The sequence below is a fragment of the Phyllobates terribilis genome, unplaced genomic scaffold (genome assembly GCF_046119375.1).
Source record: "Phyllobates terribilis strain yellow unplaced genomic scaffold, ASM4611937v1 Scaffold_5866__1_contigs__length_48620, whole genome shotgun sequence".
Taxonomy (NCBI): domain Eukaryota; kingdom Metazoa; phylum Chordata; class Amphibia; order Anura; family Dendrobatidae; genus Phyllobates; species Phyllobates terribilis.
Window position 1 is genome coordinate 18,739 of NW_027368611.1, and position 19,753 is coordinate 38,491.

General features: G+C 44.8%; 7 non-coding genes and 5 pseudogenes across 7 annotated transcripts; all 12 read right to left on the reverse strand.

The window, feature by feature from the left end:
- Window positions 1-362: 362 nt before the first annotated feature.
- Window positions 363-553, reverse strand: LOC141250529 (U2 spliceosomal RNA). The gene has a single exon (XR_012312706.1). It is a non-coding gene; the product is annotated as a U2 spliceosomal RNA (small nuclear RNA).
- Window positions 554-1,668: 1,115 nt separating this feature from the next.
- LOC141250519 (U2 spliceosomal RNA) lies at window positions 1,669-1,848 on the reverse strand (annotated as a pseudogene).
- Window positions 1,849-2,637: 789 nt separating this feature from the next.
- LOC141250525 (U2 spliceosomal RNA) lies at window positions 2,638-2,729 on the reverse strand (annotated as a pseudogene).
- Window positions 2,730-3,844: 1,115 nt separating this feature from the next.
- LOC141250505 (U2 spliceosomal RNA) lies at window positions 3,845-4,035 on the reverse strand. Its single transcript, XR_012312689.1, has one exon. It is a non-coding gene; the product is annotated as a U2 spliceosomal RNA (small nuclear RNA).
- A 1,115-nt stretch (window positions 4,036-5,150) lies between these two features.
- On the reverse strand, window positions 5,151-5,341 carry LOC141250506 (U2 spliceosomal RNA). Its single transcript, XR_012312690.1, has one exon. It is a non-coding gene; the product is annotated as a U2 spliceosomal RNA (small nuclear RNA).
- Window positions 5,342-6,456: 1,115 nt separating this feature from the next.
- Window positions 6,457-6,636, reverse strand: LOC141250520 (U2 spliceosomal RNA; annotated as a pseudogene).
- Window positions 6,637-7,425: 789 nt separating this feature from the next.
- Window positions 7,426-7,517, reverse strand: LOC141250526 (U2 spliceosomal RNA; annotated as a pseudogene).
- A 1,115-nt stretch (window positions 7,518-8,632) lies between these two features.
- LOC141250521 (U2 spliceosomal RNA) lies at window positions 8,633-8,808 on the reverse strand (annotated as a pseudogene).
- Window positions 8,809-15,039: 6,231 nt separating this feature from the next.
- On the reverse strand, window positions 15,040-15,230 carry LOC141250507 (U2 spliceosomal RNA). Its single transcript, XR_012312691.1, has one exon. It is a non-coding gene; the product is annotated as a U2 spliceosomal RNA (small nuclear RNA).
- Window positions 15,231-16,345: 1,115 nt separating this feature from the next.
- On the reverse strand, window positions 16,346-16,536 carry LOC141250508 (U2 spliceosomal RNA). Its single transcript, XR_012312692.1, has one exon. It is a non-coding gene; the product is annotated as a U2 spliceosomal RNA (small nuclear RNA).
- Window positions 16,537-17,651: 1,115 nt separating this feature from the next.
- On the reverse strand, window positions 17,652-17,842 carry LOC141250509 (U2 spliceosomal RNA). The gene has a single exon (XR_012312693.1). It is a non-coding gene; the product is annotated as a U2 spliceosomal RNA (small nuclear RNA).
- A 1,115-nt stretch (window positions 17,843-18,957) lies between these two features.
- LOC141250510 (U2 spliceosomal RNA) lies at window positions 18,958-19,148 on the reverse strand. Its single transcript, XR_012312694.1, has one exon. It is a non-coding gene; the product is annotated as a U2 spliceosomal RNA (small nuclear RNA).
- Window positions 19,149-19,753: the final 605 nt, after the last annotated feature.

Here is a 19,753-nt window from a genome sequence, read left to right on the forward strand (position 1 = left end):
GATGGTGTGTGTGCAACAATATACTGAAAGGTCAATTATATTGTGCAGCTTATCTCACCACCTGTAGTTATTTAGGTGAAAGCTCCAAAATGCTTGCCTAATATGTCTGTTTATCCAAAAGGAAGTAAAAAGGGAGAGCTAGAAAGATAGCATTGCATCACATTACATGGCAATGCAATGCACAGTTGCTGAAGTTGAACCAAAATGAGCTTGTAATCTGGCTTCTGCAACTTTGAACATGAAAAATCCAATGAGGAGAAGAAAAGCAGAGCCAAAGAGTCCATCCCAAAATCCGACAAACAAGCAAAATGAACAAAAAACATTGAATTCAATTCTTTCTGATTTTAGAAACTGCATTAAAGAAGGGGTGCACCGGTCCTGGAGATACTGCAATACCAGGTCAATGCGTGGAGTGGACAGAGCAAGCTCTTTTTCCATCTCCCTGTTCTAAAAATCCATTTAATATATGGTCCCCAGATAGGGGACGTATCAGATATTAAACTGATAAGAACAGATACTACACTTGATCTTAGCCAAAAGGCCGAGAAGCGATAACCAGAATTGGTTTCAAACTACGGAGCCACCCAAGGATCCTAAAAAGTCCATTTGTGGAGATGAGCTCCTGGACTCCCGTTAAGAAGACATGTTGTCAACCTCTAGATCCCTTACATGCCTGCACTTTTCGGCTTGCTGCTGCTGCAATCCACGCGTTTTAGATCTGCATAACTCCACCTCTTTAAACACAGCACCTTCACCCCCTGCTGTTCCCACCCGCCTCAACACCGTTGGAAGGGAGGAGAATCAATTAAGGCGGGGGGTGGGGTGGAACGAGCAGCTGTCTACCCTTAGCAGGAGGGCTCCTGATTACATACCTCTCCTGCTGCTGCTGCTGCTGGCTGTCCAGCAGCAGACTGAAGGTGGCTGCTGCTGTGCACAGGTATATAAAGGCTCAGAGCCTATTATGACACGCGCAGCCAGCGTTCCATTGCTACATTCCATCTACTGCAGGCAGGATACCTGGCTGGCTGAATGTCGCTGAGAAGCTCACAGAGACCGCCATAAGCAACAGTTTAACAGAATGCCACAGACTAATCAACCAAACTTTTTGGGTTGGGTTCTCTTTTATAGTCTGCAGGCATTAAATGAAAGAAGTCAGTGTTCCAGCAGAAGGAGACAACGTTTCAGAAAAGGCATTGTAGCAAACCAAAAAAGAAATTTTAAGCGCAGCAGAGTAACCAGCGCACATACCTGTTAGCTCAGGTGAGTTTAAAAGGCTGCTGTTGATAACAAGGGCATTTGCTAAATAGATGGTGTGTGTGCAACAATATACTGAAAGGTCAATTATATTGTGCAGCTTATCTCACCACCTGTAGTTATTTAGGTGAAAGCTCCAAAATGCTTGCCTAATATGTCTGTTTATCCAAAAGGAAGTAAAAAGGGAGAGCTAGAAAGATAGCATTGCATCACATTACATGGCAATGCAATGCACAGTTGCTGAAGTTGAACCAAAATGAGCTTGTAATCTGGCTTCTGCAACTTTGAACATGAAAAATCCAATGAGGAGAAGAAAAGCAGAGCCAAAGAGTCCATCCCAAAATCCGACAAACAAGCAAAATGAACAAAAATCATTGAATTCAATTCTTTCTGATTTTAGAAACTGCATTAAAGAAGGGGTGCACCGGTCCTGGAGATACTGCAATACCAGGTCAATGCGTGGAGTGGACAGAGCAAGCTCTTTTTCCATCTCCCTGTTCTAAAAATCCATTTAATATATGGTCCCCAGATAGGGGACGTATCAGATATTAAACTGATAAGAACAGATTTTTTTTATCGAAAGCCCGAATTCGTGTACAAAACCCGAGTGCGCTTAAAAAAGTGACAAGTGCCACAAAAAAAGTGCACTAGGATGCTGGTCTTCTTGAAACCCTCTCCAAAAGGAGAAGGGTCCCCCAAACCATTCCCCGTCCCTCCGAGCCAAAAGGCCACAGCGAGGAACAGGGACAAAAAGCCACCTCCAGCCGAAGCCAGAGGCGACCCAATCTTACCCCCAGCACCTGCCCGAGTTCTCACCCGAGCAAGGCACTGGGAGCCAAAGACTGTGCTCCCCTCCCAGAAGAGGGGAGCCAACAACGCTCTCCTCCCGAAAGAGGAGAGCCAGGGGGGTTCAGGGGGAAGCGGAACCTGATGGCCACACACTCCCCCCCTAGACCTGCCAAGAGAGGAACCCGTAAGGGAACCGCATCCCGACAAAATCCTAGTAGGACGTGACACACGTGAATAAGTGGACACAAAGTGACAAAGAAATTAAATAAATAGTGAAGGTTTCACAGTATAATACTGCCCGGACCTTCGACCGGGAATTGAAAAATTCCCCATCCTAAGGCCAGAAGGCCCGGAATAAGGGTGTGTGCGAAGAAAGAAAATTTGAAGTGCTTGTGCAAATGTGCCATAAACTCAAGTGGGGTTCCCAATCCCAGTGAGTTAAGGCACCCCAGGGTCACCACTCCTGGGGCACTTCACACTTCGGGCTTTCGATCTTCCCCGGCCCAATGGCGTCGATCCTGGGGGGCCATGCTTTCCACCAGATGACGATATTAGCCACCTGGCGTACTAACAAGCGCCTAAACCCCAGTGTGCATAATGTATCAATCTACTAGGGCGGCCAACATCCAAAACCGCCTTTTCGAAAGATACTACACTTGATCTTAGCCAAAAGGCCGAGAAGCGATAACCAGAATTGGTTTCAAACTACGGAGCCACCCAAGGATCCTAAAAAGTCCATTTGTGGAGATGAGCTCCTGGACTCCCGTTAAGAAGACATGTTGTCAACCTCTAGATCCCTTACATGCCTGCACTTTTCGGCTTGCTGCTGCTGCAATCCACGCGTTTTAGATCTGCATAACTCCACCTCTTTAAACACAGCACCTTCACCCCCTGCTGTTCCCACCCGCCTCAACACCGTTGGAAGGGAGGAGAACCAATTAAGGCGGGGGGTGGGGTGGAACGAGCAGCTGTCTACCCTTAGCAGGAGGGCTCCTGATTACATACCTCTCCTGCTGCTGCTGCTGCTGGCTGTCCAGCAGCAGACTGAAGGTGGCTGCTGCTGTGCACAGGTATATAAAGGCTCAGAGCCTATTATGACACGCGCAGCCAGCGTTCCATTGCCACATTCCATCTACTGCAGGCAGGATACCTGGCTGGCTGAATGTCGCTGAGAAGCTCACAGAGACCGCCATAAGCAACAGTTTAACAGAATGCCACAGACTAATCAACCAAACTTTTTGGGTTGGGTTCTCTTTTATAGTCTGCAGGCATTAAATGAAAGAAGTCAGTGTTCCAGCAGAAGGAGACAACGTTTCAGAAAAGGCATTGTAGCAAACCAAAAAAGAAATTTTAAGCGCAGCAGAGTAACCAGCGCACATACCTGTTAGCTCAGGTGAGTTTAAAAGGCTGCTGTTGATAACAAGGGCATTTGCTAAATAGATGGTGTGTGTGCAACAATATACTGAAAGGTCAATTATATTGTGCAGCTTATCTCACCACCTGTAGTTATTTAGGTGAAAGCTCCAAAATGCTTGCCTAATATGTCTGTTTATCCAAAAGGAAGTAAAAAGGGAGAGCTAGAAAGATAGCATTGCATCACATTACATGGCAATGCAATGCACAGTTGCTGAAGTTGAACCAAAATGAGCTTGTAATCTGGCTTCTGCAACTTTGAACATGAAAAATCCAATGAGGAGAAGAAAAGCAGAGCCAAAGAGTCCATCCCAAAATCCGACAAACAAGCAAAATGAACAAAAAACATTGAATTCAATTCTTTCTGATTTTAGAAACTGCATTAAAGAAGGGGTGCACCGGTCCTGGAGATACTGCAATACCAGGTCAATGCGTGGAGTGGACAGAGCAAGCTCTTTTTCCATCTCCCTGTTCTAAAAATCCATTTAATATATGGTCCCCAGATAGGGGACGTATCAGATATTAAACTGATAAGAACAGATACTACACTTGATCTTAGCCAAAAGGCCGAGAAGCGATAACCAGAATTGGTTTCAAACTACGGAGCCACCCAAGGATCCTAAAAAGTCCATTTGTGGAGATGAGCTCCTGGACTCCCGTTAAGAAGACATGTTGTCAACCTCTAGATCCCTTACATGCCTGCACTTTTCGGCTTGCTGCTGCTGCAATCCACGCGTTTTAGATCTGCATAACTCCACCTCTTTAAACACAGCACCTTCACCCCCTGCTGTTCCCACCCGCCTCAACACCGTTGGAAGGGAGGAGAACCAATTAAGGCGGGGGGTGGGGTGGAACGAGCAGCTGTCTACCCTTAGCAGGAGGGCTCCTGATTACATACCTCTCCTGCTGCTGCTGCTGCTGGCTGTCCAGCAGCAGACTGAAGGTGGCTGCTGCTGTGCACAGGTATATAAAGGCTCAGAGCCTATTATGACACGCGCAGCCAGCGTTCCATTGCCACATTCCATCTACTGCAGGCAGGATACCTGGCTGGCTGAATGTCGCTGAGAAGCTCACAGAGACCGCCATAAGCAACAGTTTAACAGAATGCCACAGACTAATCAACCAAACTTTTTGGGTTGGGTTCTCTTTTATAGTCTGCAGGCATTAAATGAAAGAAGTCAGTGTTCCAGCAGAAGGAGACAACGTTTCAGAAAAGGCATTGTAGCAAACCAAAAAAGAAATTTTAAGCGCAGCAGAGTAACCAGCGCACATACCTGTTAGCTCAGGTGAGTTTAAAAGGCTGCTGTTGATAACAAGGGCATTTGCTAAATAGATGGTGTGTGTGCAACAATATACTGAAAGGTCAATTATATTGTGCAGCTTATCTCACCACCTGTAGTTATTTAGGTGAAAGCTCCAAAATGCTTGCCTAATATGTCTGTTTATCCAAAAGGAAGTAAAAAGGGAGAGCTAGAAAGATAGCATTGCATCACATTACATGGCAATGCAATGCACAGTTGCTGAAGTTGAACCAAAATGAGCTTGTAATCTGGCTTCTGCAACTTTGAACATGAAAAATCCAATGAGGAGAAGAAAAGCAGAGCCAAAGAGTCCATCCCAAAATCCGACAAACAAGCAAAATGAACAAAAAACATTGAATTCAATTCTTTCTGATTTTAGAAACTGCATTAAAGAAGGGGTGCACCGGTCCTGGAGATACTGCAATACCAGGTCAATGCGTGGAGTGGACAGAGCAAGCTCTTTTTCCATCTCCCTGTTCTAAAAATCCATTTAATATATGGTCCCCAGATAGGGGACGTATCAGATATTAAACTGATAAGAACAGATACTACACTTGATCTTAGCCAAAAGGCCGAGAAGCGATAACCAGAATTGGTTTCAAACTACGGAGCCACCCAAGGATCCTAAAAAGTCCATTTGTGGAGATGAGCTCCTGGACTCCCGTTAAGAAGACATGTTGTCAACCTCTAGATCCCTTACATGCCTGCACTTTTCGGCTTGCTGCTGCTGCAATCCACGCGTTTTAGATCTGCATAACTCCACCTCTTTAAACACAGCACCTTCACCCCCTGCTGTTCCCACCCGCCTCAACACCGTTGGAAGGGAGGAGAATCAATTAAGGCGGGGGGTGGGGTGGAACGAGCAGCTGTCTACCCTTAGCAGGAGGGCTCCTGATTACATACCTCTCCTGCTGCTGCTGCTGCTGGCTGTCCAGCAGCAGACTGAAGGTGGCTGCTGCTGTGCACAGGTATATAAAGGCTCAGAGCCTATTATGACACGCGCAGCCAGCGTTCCATTGCTACATTCCATCTACTGCAGGCAGGATACCTGGCTGGCTGAATGTCGCTGAGAAGCTCACAGAGACCGCCATAAGCAACAGTTTAACAGAATGCCACAGACTAATCAACCAAACTTTTTGGGTTGGGTTCTCTTTTATAGTCTGCAGGCATTAAATGAAAGAAGTCAGTGTTCCAGCAGAAGGAGACAACGTTTCAGAAAAGGCATTGTAGCAAACCAAAAAAGAAATTTTAAGCGCAGCAGAGTAACCAGCGCACATACCTGTTAGCTCAGGTGAGTTTAAAAGGCTGCTGTTGATAACAAGGGCATTTGCTAAATAGATGGTGTGTGTGCAACAATATACTGAAAGGTCAATTATATTGTGCAGCTTATCTCACCACCTGTAGTTATTTAGGTGAAAGCTCCAAAATGCTTGCCTAATATGTCTGTTTATCCAAAAGGAAGTAAAAAGGGAGAGCTAGAAAGATAGCATTGCATCACATTACATGGCAATGCAATGCACAGTTGCTGAAGTTGAACCAAAATGAGCTTGTAATCTGGCTTCTGCAACTTTGAACATGAAAAATCCAATGAGGAGAAGAAAAGCAGAGCCAAAGAGTCCATCCCAAAATCCGACAAACAAGCAAAATGAACAAAAATCATTGAATTCAATTCTTTCTGATTTTAGAAACTGCATTAAAGAAGGGGTGCACCGGTCCTGGAGATACTGCAATACCAGGTCAATGCGTGGAGTGGACAGAGCAAGCTCTTTTTCCATCTCCCTGTTCTAAAAATCCATTTAATATATGGTCCCCAGATAGGGGACGTATCAGATATTAAACTGATAAGAACAGATTTTTTTTATCGAAAGCCCGAATTCGTGTACAAAACCCGAGTGCGCTTAAAAAAGTGACAAGTGCCACAAAAAAAGTGCACTAGGATGCTGGTCTTCTTGAAACCCTCTCCAAAAGGAGAAGGGTCCCCCAAACCATTCCCCGTCCCTCCGAGCCAAAAGGCCACAGCGAGGAACAGGGACAAAAAGCCACCTCCAGCCGAAGCCAGAGGCGACCCAATCTTACCCCCAGCACCTGCCCGAGTTCTCACCCGAGCAAGGCACTGGGAGCCAAAGACTGTGCTCCCCTCCCAGAAGAGGGGAGCCAACAACGCTCTCCTCCCGAAAGAGGAGAGCCAGGGGGGTTCAGGGGGAAGCGGAACCTGATGGCCACACACTCCCCCCCTAGACCTGCCAAGAGAGGAACCCGTAAGGGAACCGCATCCCGACAAAATCCTAGTAGGACGTGACACACGTGAATAAGTGGACACAAAGTGACAAAGAAATTAAATAAATAGTGAAGGTTTCACAGTATAATACTGCCCGGACCTTCGACCGGGAATTGAAAAATTCCCCATCCTAAGGCCAGAAGGCCCGGAATAAGGGTGTGTGCGAAGAAAGAAAATTTGAAGTGCTTGTGCAAATGTGCCATAAACTCAAGTGGGGTTCCCAATCCCAGTGAGTTAAGGCACCCCAGGGTCACCACTCCTGGGGCACTTCACACTTCGGGCTTTCGATCTTCCCCGGCCCAATGGCGTCGATCCTGGGGGGCCATGCTTTCCACCAGATGACGATATTAGCCACCTGGCGTACTAACAAGCGCCTAAACCCCAGTGTGCATAATGTATCAATCTACTAGGGCGGCCAACATCCAAAACCGCCTTTTCGAAAGATACTACACTTGATCTTAGCCAAAAGGCCGAGAAGCGATAACCAGAATTGGTTTCAAACTACGGAGCCACCCAAGGATCCTAAAAAGTCCATTTGTGGAGATGAGCTCCTGGACTCCCGTTAAGAAGACATGTTGTCAACCTCTAGATCCCTTACATGCCTGCACTTTTCGGCTTGCTGCTGCTGCAATCCACGCGTTTTAGATCTGCATAACTCCACCTCTTTAAACACAGCACCTTCACCCCCTGCTGTTCCCACCCGCCTCAACACCGTTGGAAGGGAGGAGAACCAATTAAGGCGGGGGGTGGGGTGGAACGAGCAGCTGTCTACCCTTAGCAGGAGGGCTCCTGATTACATACCTCTCCTGCTGCTGCTGCTGCTGGCTGTCCAGCAGCAGACTGAAGGTGGCTGCTGCTGTGCACAGGTATATAAAGGCTCAGAGCCTATTATGACACGCGCAGCCAGCGTTCCATTGCCACATTCCATCTACTGCAGGCAGGATACCTGGCTGGCTGAATGTCGCTGAGAAGCTCACAGAGACCGCCATAAGCAACAGTTTAACAGAATGCCACAGACTAATCAACCAAACTTTTTGGGTTGGGTTCTCTTTTATAGTCTGCAGGCATTAAATGAAAGAAGTCAGTGTTCCAGCAGAAGGAGACAACGTTTCAGAAAAGGCATTGTAGCAAACCAAAAAAGAAATTTTAAGCGCAGCAGAGTAACCAGCGCACATACCTGTTAGCTCAGGTGAGTTTAAAAGGCTGCTGTTGATAACAAGGGCATTTGCTAAATAGATGGTGTGTGTGCAACAATATACTGAAAGGTCAATTATATTGTGCAGCTTATCTCACCACCTGTAGTTATTTAGGTGAAAGCTCCAAAATGCTTGCCTAATATGTCTGTTTATCCAAAAGGAAGTAAAAAGGGAGAGCTAGAAAGATAGCATTGCATCACATTACATGGCAATGCAATGCACAGTTGCTGAAGTTGAACCAAAATGAGCTTGTAATCTGGCTTCTGCAACTTTGAACATGAAAAATCCAATGAGGAGAAGAAAAGCAGAGCCAAAGAGTCCATCCCAAAATCCGACAAACAAGCAAAATGAACAAAAAACATTGAATTCAATTCTTTCTGATTTTAGAAACTGCATTAAAGAAGGGGTGCACCGGTCCTGGAGATACTGCAATACCAGGTCAATGCGTGGAGTGGACAGAGCAAGCTCTTTTTCCATCTCCCTGTTCTAAAAATCCATTTAATATATGGTCCCCAGATAGGGGACGTATCAGATATTAAACTGATAAGAACAGATTTTGCGTTTATATTTAAAATATCGTAGTCTTTATCTTTTCTTCAGAGCTTTAAAATAACATCTTCCATAGGTGATAGTTCCATATACTCAGGGCTCTTTTCTTTCCAAGCTTCTTCATATCCATTAGGTAGTACATATAAATTTCACTTAATGCCAGTCTTATACAATCCTTGACTTCTATATAGTCTCTTTTAAACAACAATATGTTTCTGGTCTTCCATAGAGCACTTTTAACACAACTCAAAGTGCACCATAAAACTCTCTCTTTTTCTTTCGTCATGTTTGGTAAAATCCCATATAAAACCACTTCATGGCTTAAAAAATTAAGACCAGATAAAAATTTTAAAAGCTCACCACAGTCTTTCCACACTTGCTGTGCAAAATCACAATTCCAAATAAGGTGCATAGTAGTCTCATCATTATTGCACTGATGCCTCGGGCAGGTTTGTATAGTGCTAAGTCTTCTTTTATACTGGAAATCACGAGTCGGTAAACATTCCTGCACAATCATCCAAGCTAAGTCTTTATGTTGATTCATCAGGTAAGGTGCATTTGTTAAATTCCATATTTTAGTGACTCTGCTATATGAATAATGGCTTATGGGCGTCAAAGTTTCTTTCTTTTTTAATTGCTGCAGCAGCTTCCTTGCATTCTTCAATGTCTCCATCTCAAAAGAATCTAGGCCATATAATCTGATAACTTTCTCCAGGATGGCATATTGTTGTGGATGGGATAACAACACTGGGCTTGTTAAAGAAATGGATATCCACTTTCGCCTCTTAAAAATGTGGCCAGCTGCATATCTTAAAAAATGTGCCCAAGGGCTTGAAGCAAACATATATTTAAAACAGAGGCTAAAAAACTTGGAGTATAAAAACAGTTTGACGTTGGGAACATCCTTACCACCAAGGTGGTGCATCTTGTACATTGTTTCTCTCTTCACCTTTTCGAACTTAGAGTTCCACACAAATTCAAACAGCATTCTCTGTAATCTTCTCGCTGTAAGGTCACTTGGGGGATAAACATAACTGAGATATAACATGACAGGAAGCAGAAGGGCCTTAATAATTAAAACTTTACCTTCGATTGTTAATTTTCTTAATTTCCAAAAGTCAATCTTCTTTTGTATTTTGTCCCTTACTCCATCCCAGCTCTTCATTCCATCATTCTGTCGATCAAAAATCACGCCCAGAATTTTAATCTTCTCTGACTGCATCGGGAGATCAGGGATGGACACATCCGCCCAATTGCCACGGACAAAACAATCACATTTCTCAATGTTTAACTTAAAACCTGAGGCTTCACAAAAAAAATTGGTCGTTCTTATAGCTCTCCTGAGAGCGGCAGGTGATGAACAAAAAATAGTAATATCATCCATGTAGCCCATTACCTTCACATCTCTTCCATGTCCTCCAGGGATAGGGACACCTTTAATCACTTTATCCTCTCGTAGCATAGATAAAAGAGGCTCTATTGCACATATAAATAGCACTGGGGACAAAGGGCAGCCTTGCTTCACACCTGAATGCAAAAACACTTCATTAGACAAAAATCCATTGATTAAAATTTTACTAAAAGAGTTCTTATATAAAAGTGCCACTTGCTTGATAAAAATTTCAGGGAAGCCCATTTTTTTTAAAACCAACCATAAAAAACAATGAGAGACACGATCAAAAGCCTTTTGAAAATCCAACGATAAAATTGCTAAGTCTTGCTTCCTGGATTGCTGGTACCATATGACATCGCGGATGGTATTGAGATGCTCCGCAACTCCTCTTCCTGGCACCCCACATACCTGGTCTTCATAAATAACTTTGGATAAAACTTTTTTAAAACGGTTCACTAAAATTTTGGACATCAACTTGTAATCAACATTCAACAGTGTGATTGGTCTCCAGTTTGCCAGATGGGATTTGGCTCCTTTTTTAAAAATCAGGGAGACCAGACCACTTCTCCAAGATATAGGCAGGATATCACACTTAAAAGCTTCTTTGATTACTAAAAACAAGTCGGGTTTTAAAAAATTCCAAAATTCACGATAAAATTCAACAGGCAAACCGTCAGAACCAGGGGTTTTCCCATAGGAAAAACTTTTGATAGCAGCATCTACTTCCGACAAGGTGACTTCAGTGCATAACAATTCTTGGTCTTCGCGGCTCAGACTATTTTTTAATGAATTAAGGGCATCTTCAGTAAAAGACTGGTCTATAGTTTTCTCATTAAAAAGCTGCTGATAAAACTGGTGAGCTTGGTTGAGCATACCTTCAGTTGTAGTTTCACCCTCTAATTCTGTTATCATTTCCTTAGCAGCAACTACTTTTTTAAAAAAAAATCTTGAGCACTTTTCATTTTTCTCCATCACTTCAATTTTTGAGTTATAAATTATTTCCTTACCCTTCGACTCTATACTCTTTTTAATTTCTTTTTTTGTTGCTTCAATTAAATCGTCCATTTCAAGTCCCACATCTCTTAGTTGATAACAGGTCTGCAATTTAGTAATAAGCCTTTTATGCCAAGCGGACTTTTCTCTTGCATTGGCTATGCTGACCTTGATAAAAAAACTTTTTATCTTCATCTTGCTGTATTCCCACCATTCTAGCAGAGTTAAAAATTTTTCTTGTTTTGTTCTTAAATAATTAAAAAACGCTTTAAAATCTGTTCTTACCTTAGGATCTTGTAACAATGTTGTATTTAGCCTCCAAACTCCTCTTGCCTTGACAAGCCCAGGTAATTCTAACTCTGATAGCAACATCTTATGATCTGAAAAAATGTTTGGGATTAAGACAACAGATTTGACATTCACATATTGGGACATGAAAATAAAATCAATACGAGATTTAGAAGAAGAGTTCTCCCAAGTATAACCGGGATCATTACTACGGATCTCTTTCCAGGAGTCTCTAAGAAAAAAATCAGTTAACAAATCCTTTAGTTGTTTCTCTGTTTTGTCTTTTTTAGGAACGGTGGAACTCCCGCTTCTCCCTTCACCAGGCAAGACACAATTGAAATCCCCACAGAACATCAGAGGCGATGAACCAGGTAGGTAATATTGCACATCTTCAAACAACTGATGTCTCTCTTCCTTCACCGGAGAAGCATAAATGTTCAAAAGTCTAAAGTCCACACCTTTAAAACTAATATTTAAGAAAAGAGCACGTCCAGAAGAAATGTCCACAAAAGAGTTGATTTTAAAGTCATGCGACCTAAACAGCACTCCAATGCCAGAGGAACGATTTTCATTATCTCCGGACCAGATAGAGGGCCCATGAGGCCAATCTTTTCTTAAATCTGCATAATTCATATCAAAGTCAATGTTACATTCTTGCAAACAAAAGACATCACAGTCCACTGTTGACAGGTAGGAAAACAAAGCAGCCCTTCTTGTAGAGCCCCTTATACTCCTCACATTGAGCGAGGCTACTTTAATTGATGAGGTCATGATAGGATAGTTCAGGTCACACTACTGTCAGAATCAGACATAAAGCCCACCGATGTTAACGGGCTCTGCACTTCTGAGTCCGAAAAAGAAATGTTTATAGGGTCTGAAGGCCTTGGCTCCTCAGGAGGGGCAGCGGGAGCCATTGGCTTGTATTGCAGAAGACTTGGTTTTAATGGACACTTCTTGGAAGTCTCCCTGGCCACATTCTCATCAGACCTATCATCTGTTTTCCTTTTCCTACGAGTTTCCAGCTCCATTGCTTCTTCCTCCGAGCTAAATGTCCCGATTTCAGCAGAGGGACTCCCCTCCACCACCATATCACCCGGATCAGAATCAGCAGCCCAGTCCTTAGATGAAGCTTCCCTCCTCTCAGGACGGACAGGTTTCTCAGCTGGAGGTTTCTGCATAGACGTGGGCTTATGCGCAGCAGGAATAGGAGAACTGGCAGGTTTTCCCTGCGCAGCAGGCACTGAAGTGCTTGTGGACCCGCCTACAGGGGGTTGTGTTCGCACAGTAGATACAGGAGCACCGGTGGGACCCCCCTTAGCAGCAGGAGCAGGAGGGTTGGTTGGCTTCCTCTGTGCAGCAGGTGCAGACGTACCACCTGATGTACTAGCAGGCTTGGTCTGTGGAGCAGGTACTGGAGAGCTAGAAGACTGCCCCCGCGCTGTAGACGCACCCGCAGGAGCAGGAACAGCAGAGGGTTGCCTCTGCCCCCCGGGAGCAGATGGAGGCACACGGGCAGGTTGCTTTGCCAGCGTTTCAGCATAGGTTTCCGCCTTTTTCTTCAAAGGACACTCCCGGAAGGAGTGACCTGGGACCCGGCAGATGTTGCACACCATCTCATTGGTACAGTCCATTGTGGCATGTCCATGCTTGTAGCACTTCTTACAGATTGCCACCTCCTCCTTGCAGTTCTCATAAGTGTGACCGAAACACATGCATTTCCGGCAGAAGAGAGGCATGTCCGGGTAGAAGAGGCGCCCCCGCTCCCTACCGATCAGGAAACTTGACGGAGGATGACGCTGACCACCAATGCCATTTGGATCTTCACAAAATTTAACAAAAAATTTATGCTTTCCCGTCCAGAGGTTTTCCTCATTCATGACCTTGTGGGAATACCGCAGTTCTGGGAAATAGTTTTGAAGAAAGCAAATAATATTAACTAAGGGAACATGAGGGTTGCTCATCTGAACCACGAGCGGCTTCTCTCCACCGGAGTAAAGGATGACAAAGGTGAGTCCTTTAAGATCCTCATCTGAAAGGTGCAGGTGAATCTGGCGGAAGAGGTTCTTGCACGCATACTCCGACTCCAGAGTCAAAGTGAAGGAACCGGGGCGATCTTGAAGGGCCAGGATGTCTTCCCTCTTTACTCCTAGGATCTCCAGCAGCACTCTCCTCACGAAAAACTTCAAGGTCAACTTCTCCTTGGATGCATCGTCCACTTCGATCTTGAAAGAGTTCTTGATGCGAAGGTCACCAGCTCTGGCAGAGCGCACTGCGGCTGCTACTGCTGATGCCATCTTCAAAAGGTAGATAGGGTCGATCGCCTTCTTGGTTTCTTTGCGTATCTGCCCCCTAAAGCAGCATGAGGCTTAAGACGGCTTTTACACCGCCGATGCCTCAAGGCCAAGGGCACGATTGGCTTAGAATCCTTCTGGCAAGATGTGGTATCTTAGCCAAAAGGCCGAGAAGCGATAACCAGAATTGGTTTCAAACTACGGAGCCACCCAAGGATCCTAAAAAGTCCATTTGTGGAGATGAGCTCCTGGACTCCCGTTAAGAAGACATGTTGTCAACCTCTAGATCCCTTACATGCCTGCACTTTTCGGCTTGCTGCTGCTGCAATCCACGCGTTTTAGATCTGCATAACTCCACCTCTTTAAACACAGCACCTTCACCCCCTGCTGTTCCCACCCGCCTCAACACCGTTGGAAGGGAGGAGAACCAATTAAGGCGGGGGGTGGGGTGGAACGAGCAGCTGTCTACCCTTAGCAGGAGGGCTCCTGATTACATACCTCTCCTGCTGCTGCTGCTGCTGGCTGTCCAGCAGCATACTGAAGGTGGCTGCTGCTGTGCACAGGTATATAAAGGCTCAGAGCCTATTATGACACGCGCAGCCAGCGTTCCATTGCCACATTCCATCTACTGCAGGCAGGATACCTGGCTGGCTGAATGTCGCTGAGAAGCTCACAGAGACCGCCATAAGCAACAGTTTAACAGAATGCCACAGACTAATCAACCAAACTTTTTGGGTTGGGTTCTCTTTTATAGTCTGCAGGCATTAAATGAAAGAAGTCAGTGTTCCAGCAGAAGGAGACAACGTTTCAGAAAAGGCATTGTAGCAAACCAAAAAAGAAATTTTAAGCGCAGCAGAGTAACCAGCGCACATACCTGTTAGCTCAGGTGAGTTTAAAAGGCTGCTGTTGATAACAAGGGCATTTGCTAAATAGATGGTGTGTGTGCAACAATATACTGAAAGGTAAATTATATTGTGCAGCTTATCTCACCACCTGTAGTTATTTAGGTGAAAGCTCCAAAATGCTTGCCTAATATGTCTGTTTATCCAAAAGGAAGTAAAAAGGGAGAGCTAGAAAGATAGCATTGCATCACATTACATGGCAATGCAATGCACAGTTGCTGAAGTTGAACCAAAATGAGCTTGTAATCTGGCTTCTGCAACTTTGAACATGAAAAATCCAATGAGGAGAAGAAAAGCAGAGCCAAAGAGTCCATCCCAAAATCCGACAAACAAGCAAAATGAACAAAAAACATTGAATTCAATTCTTTCTGATTTTAGAAACTGCATTAAAGAAGGGGTGCACCGGTCCTGGAGATACTGCAATACCAGGTCAATGCGTGGAGTGGACAGAGCAAGCTCTTTTTCCATCTCCCTGTTCTAAAAATCCATTTAATATATGGTCCCCAGATAGGGGACGTATCAGATATTAAACTGATAAGAACAGATACTACACTTGATCTTAGCCAAAAGGCCGAGAAGCGATAACCAGAATTGGTTTCAAACTACGGAGCCACCCAAGGATCCTGAAAAGTCCATTTGTGGAGATGAGCTCCTGGACTCCCGTTAAGAAGACATGTTGTCAACCTCTAGATCCCTTACATGCCTGCACTTTTCGGCTTGCTGCTGCTGCAATCCACGCGTTTTAGATCTGCATAACTCCACCTCTTTAAACACAGCACCTTCACCCCCTGCTGTTCCCACCCGCCTCAACACCGTTGGAAGGGAGGAGAACCAATTAAGGCGGGGGGTGGGGTGGAACGAGCAGCTGTCTACCCTTAGCAGGAGGGCTCCTGATTACATACCTCTCCTGCTGCTGCTGCTGCTGGCTGTCCAGCAGCAGACTGAAGGTGGCTGCTGCTGTGCACAGGTATATAAAGGCTCAGAGCCTATTATGACACGCGCAGCCAGCGTTCCATTGCCACATTCCATCTACTGCAGGCAGGATACCTGGCTGGCTGAATGTCGCTGAGAAGCTCACAGAGACCGCCATAAGCAACAGTTTAACAGAATGCCACAGACTAATCAACCAAACTTTTTGGGTTGGGTTCTCTTTTATAGTCTGCAGGCATTAAATGAAAGAAGTCAGTGTTCCAGCAGAAGGAGACAACGTTTCAGAAAAGGCATTGTAGCAAACCAAAAAAGAAATTTTAAGCGCAGCAGAGTAACCAGCGCACATACCTGTTAGCTCAGGTGAGTTTAAAAGGCTGCTGTTGATAACAAGGGCATTTGCTAAATAGATGGTGTGTGTGCAACAATATACTGAAAGGTCAATTATATTGTGCAGCTTATCTCACCACCTGTAGTTATTTAGGTGAAAGCTCCAAAATGCTTGCCTAATATGTCTGTTTATCCAAAAGGAAGTAAAAAGGGAGAGCTAGAAAGATAGCATTGCATCACATTACATGGCAATGCAATGCACAGTTGCTGAAGTTGAACCAAAATGAGCTTGTAATCTGGCTTCTGCAACTTTGAACATGAAAAATCCAATGAGGAGAAGAAAAGCAGAGCCAAAGAGTCCATCCCAAAATCCGACAAACAAGCAAAATGAACAAAAAACATTGAATTCAATTCTTTCTGATTTTAGAAACTGCATTAAAGAAGGGGTGCACCGGTCCTGGAGATACTGCAATACCAGGTCAATGCGTGGAGTGGACAGAGCAAGCTCTTTTTCCATCTCCCTGTTCTAAAAATCCATTTAATATATGGTCCCCAGATAGGGGACGTATCAGATATTAAACTGATAAGAACAGATACTACACTTGATCTTAGCCAAAAGGCCGAGAAGCGATAACCAGAATTGGTTTCAAACTACGGAGCCACCCAAGGATCCTAAAAAGTCCATTTGTGGAGATGAGCTCCTGGACTCCCGTTAAGAAGACATGTTGTCAACCTCTAGATCCCTTACATGCCTGCACTTTTCGGCTTGCTGCTGCTGCAATCCACGCGTTTTAGATCTGCATAACTCCACCTCTTTAAACACAGCACCTTCACCCCCTGCTGTTCCCACCCGCCTCAACACCGTTGGAAGGGAGGAGAACCAATTAAGGCGGGGGGTGGGGTGGAACGAGCAGCTGTCTACCCTTAGCAGGAGGGCTCCTGATTACATACCTCTCCTGCTGCTGCTGCTGCTGGCTGTCCAGCAGCAGACTGAAGGTGGCTGCTGCTGTGCACAGGTATATAAAGGCTCAGAGCCTATTATGACACGCGCAGCCAGCGTTCCATTGCCACATTCCATCTACTGCAGGCAGGATACCTGGCTGGCTGAATGTCGCTGAGAAGCTCACAGAGACCGCCATAAGCAACAGTTTAACAGAATGCCACAGACTAATCAACCAAACTTTTTGGGTTGGGTTCTCTTTTATAGTCTGCAGGCATTAAATGAAAGAAGTCAGTGTTCCAGCAGAAGGAGACAACGTTTCAGAAAAGGCATTGTAGCAAACCAAAAAAGAAATTTTAAGCGCAGCAGAGTAACCAGCGCACATACCTGTTAGCTCAGGTGAGTTTAAAAGGCTGCTGTTGATAACAAGGGCATTTGCTAAATAGATGGTGTGTGTGCAACAATATACTGAAAGGTCAATTATATTGTGCAGCTTATCTCACCACCTGTAGTTATTTAGGTGAAAGCTCCAAAATGCTTGCCTAATATGTCTGTTTATCCAAAAGGAAGTAAAAAGGGAGAGCTAGAAAGATAGCATTGCATCACATTACATGGCAATGCAATGCACAGTTGCTGAAGTTGAACCAAAATGAGCTTGTAATCTGGCTTCTGCAACTTTGAACATGAAAAATCCAATGAGGAGAAGAAAAGCAGAGCCAAAGAGTCCATCCCAAAATCCGACAAACAAGCAAAATGAACAAAAAACATTGAATTCAATTCTTTCTGATTTTAGAAACTGCATTAAAGAAGGGGTGCACCGGTCCTGGAGATACTGCAATACCAGGTCAATGCGTGGAGTGGACAGAGCAAGCTCTTTTTCCATCTCCCTGTTCTAAAAATCCATTTAATATATGGTCCCCAGATAGGGGACGTATCAGATATTAAACTGATAAGAACAGATACTACACTTGATCTTAGCCAAAAGGCCGAGAAGCGATAACCAGAATTGGTTTCAAACTACGGAGCCACCCAAGGATCCTAAAAAGTCCATTTGTGGAGATGAGCTCCTGGACTCCCGTTAAGAAGACATGTTGTCAACCTCTAGATCCCTTACATGCCTGCACTTTTCGGCTTGCTGCTGCTGCAATCCACGCGTTTTAGATCTGCATAACTCCACCTCTTTAAACACAGCACCTTCACCCCCTGCTGTTCCCACCCGCCTCAACACCGTTGGAAGGGAGGAGAACCAATTAAGGCGGGGGGTGGGGTGGAACGAGCAGCTGTCTACCCTTAGCAGGAGGGCTCCTGATTACATACCTCTCCTGCTGCTGCTGCTGCTGGCTGTCCAGCAGCAGACTGAAGGTGGCTGCTGCTGTGCACAGGTATATAAAGGCTCAGAGCCTATTATGACACGCGCAGCCAGCGTTCCATTGCCACATTCCATCTACTGCAGGCAGGATACCTGGCTGGCTGAATGTCGCTGAGAAGCTCACAGAGACCGCCATAAGCAACAGTTTAACAGAATGCCACAGACTAATCAACCAAACTTTTTGGGTTGGGTTCTCTTTTATAGTCTGCAGGCATTAAATGAAAGAAGTCAGTGTTCCAGCAGAAGGAGACAACGTTTCAGAAAAGGCATTGTAGCAAACCAAAAAAGAAATTTTAAGCGCAGCAGAGTAACCAGCGCACATACCTGTTAGCTCAGGTGAGTTTAAAAGGCTGCTGTTGATAACAAGGGCATTTGCTAAATAGATGGTGTGTGTGCAACAATATACTGAAAGGTCAATTATATTTTGCAGCTTATCTCACCACCTGTAGTTATTTAGGTTAAAGCTCCAAAATGCTTGCCTAATATGTCTGTTTATCCAAAAGGAAGTAAAAAGGGAGAGCTAGAAAGATAGCATTGCATCACATTACATGGCAATGCAATGCACAGTTGCTGAAGTTGAACCAAAATGAGCTTGTAATCTGGCTTCTGCAACTTTGAACATGAAAAATCCAATGAGGAGAAGAAAAGCAGAGCCAAAGAGTCCATCCCAAAATCCGACAAACAAGCAAAATGAACAAAAAACATTGAATTCAATTCTTTCTGATTTTAGAAACTGCATTAAAGAAGGGGTGCACCGGTCCTGGAGATACTGCAATACCAGGTCAATGCGTGGAGTGGACAGAGCAAGCTCTTTTTCCATCTCCCTGTTCTAAAAATCCATTTAATATATGGTCCCCAGATAGGGGACGTATCAGATATTAAACTGATAAGAACAGATACTACACTTGATCTTAGCCAAAAGGCCGAGAAGCGATAACCAGAATTGGTTTCAAACTACGGAGCCACCCAAGGATCCTGAAAAGTCCATTTGTGGAGATGAGCTCCTGGACTCCCGTTAAGAAGACATGTTGTCAACCTCTAGATCCCTTACATGCCTGCACTTTTCGGCTTGCTGCTGCTGCAATCCACGCGTTTTAGATCTGCATAACTCCACCTCTTTAAACACAGCACCTTCACCCCCTGCTGTTCCCACCCGCCTCAACACCGTTGGAAGGGAGGAGAACCAATTAAGGCGGGGGGTGGGGTGGAACGAGCAGCTGTCTACCCTTAGCAGGAGGGCTCCTGATTACATACCTCTCCTGCTGCTGCTGCTGCTGGCTGTCCAGCAGCAGACTGAAGGTGGCTGCTGCTGTGCACAGGTATATAAAGGCTCAGAGCCTATTATGACACGCGCAGCCAGCGTTCCATTGCCACATTCCATCTACTGCAGGCAGGATACCTGGCTGGCTGAATGTCGCTGAGAAGCTCACAGAGACCGCCATAAGCAACAGTTTAACAGAATGCCACAGACTAATCAACCAAACTTTTTGGGTTGGGTTCTCTTTTATAGTCTGCAGGCATTAAATGAAAGAAGTCAGTG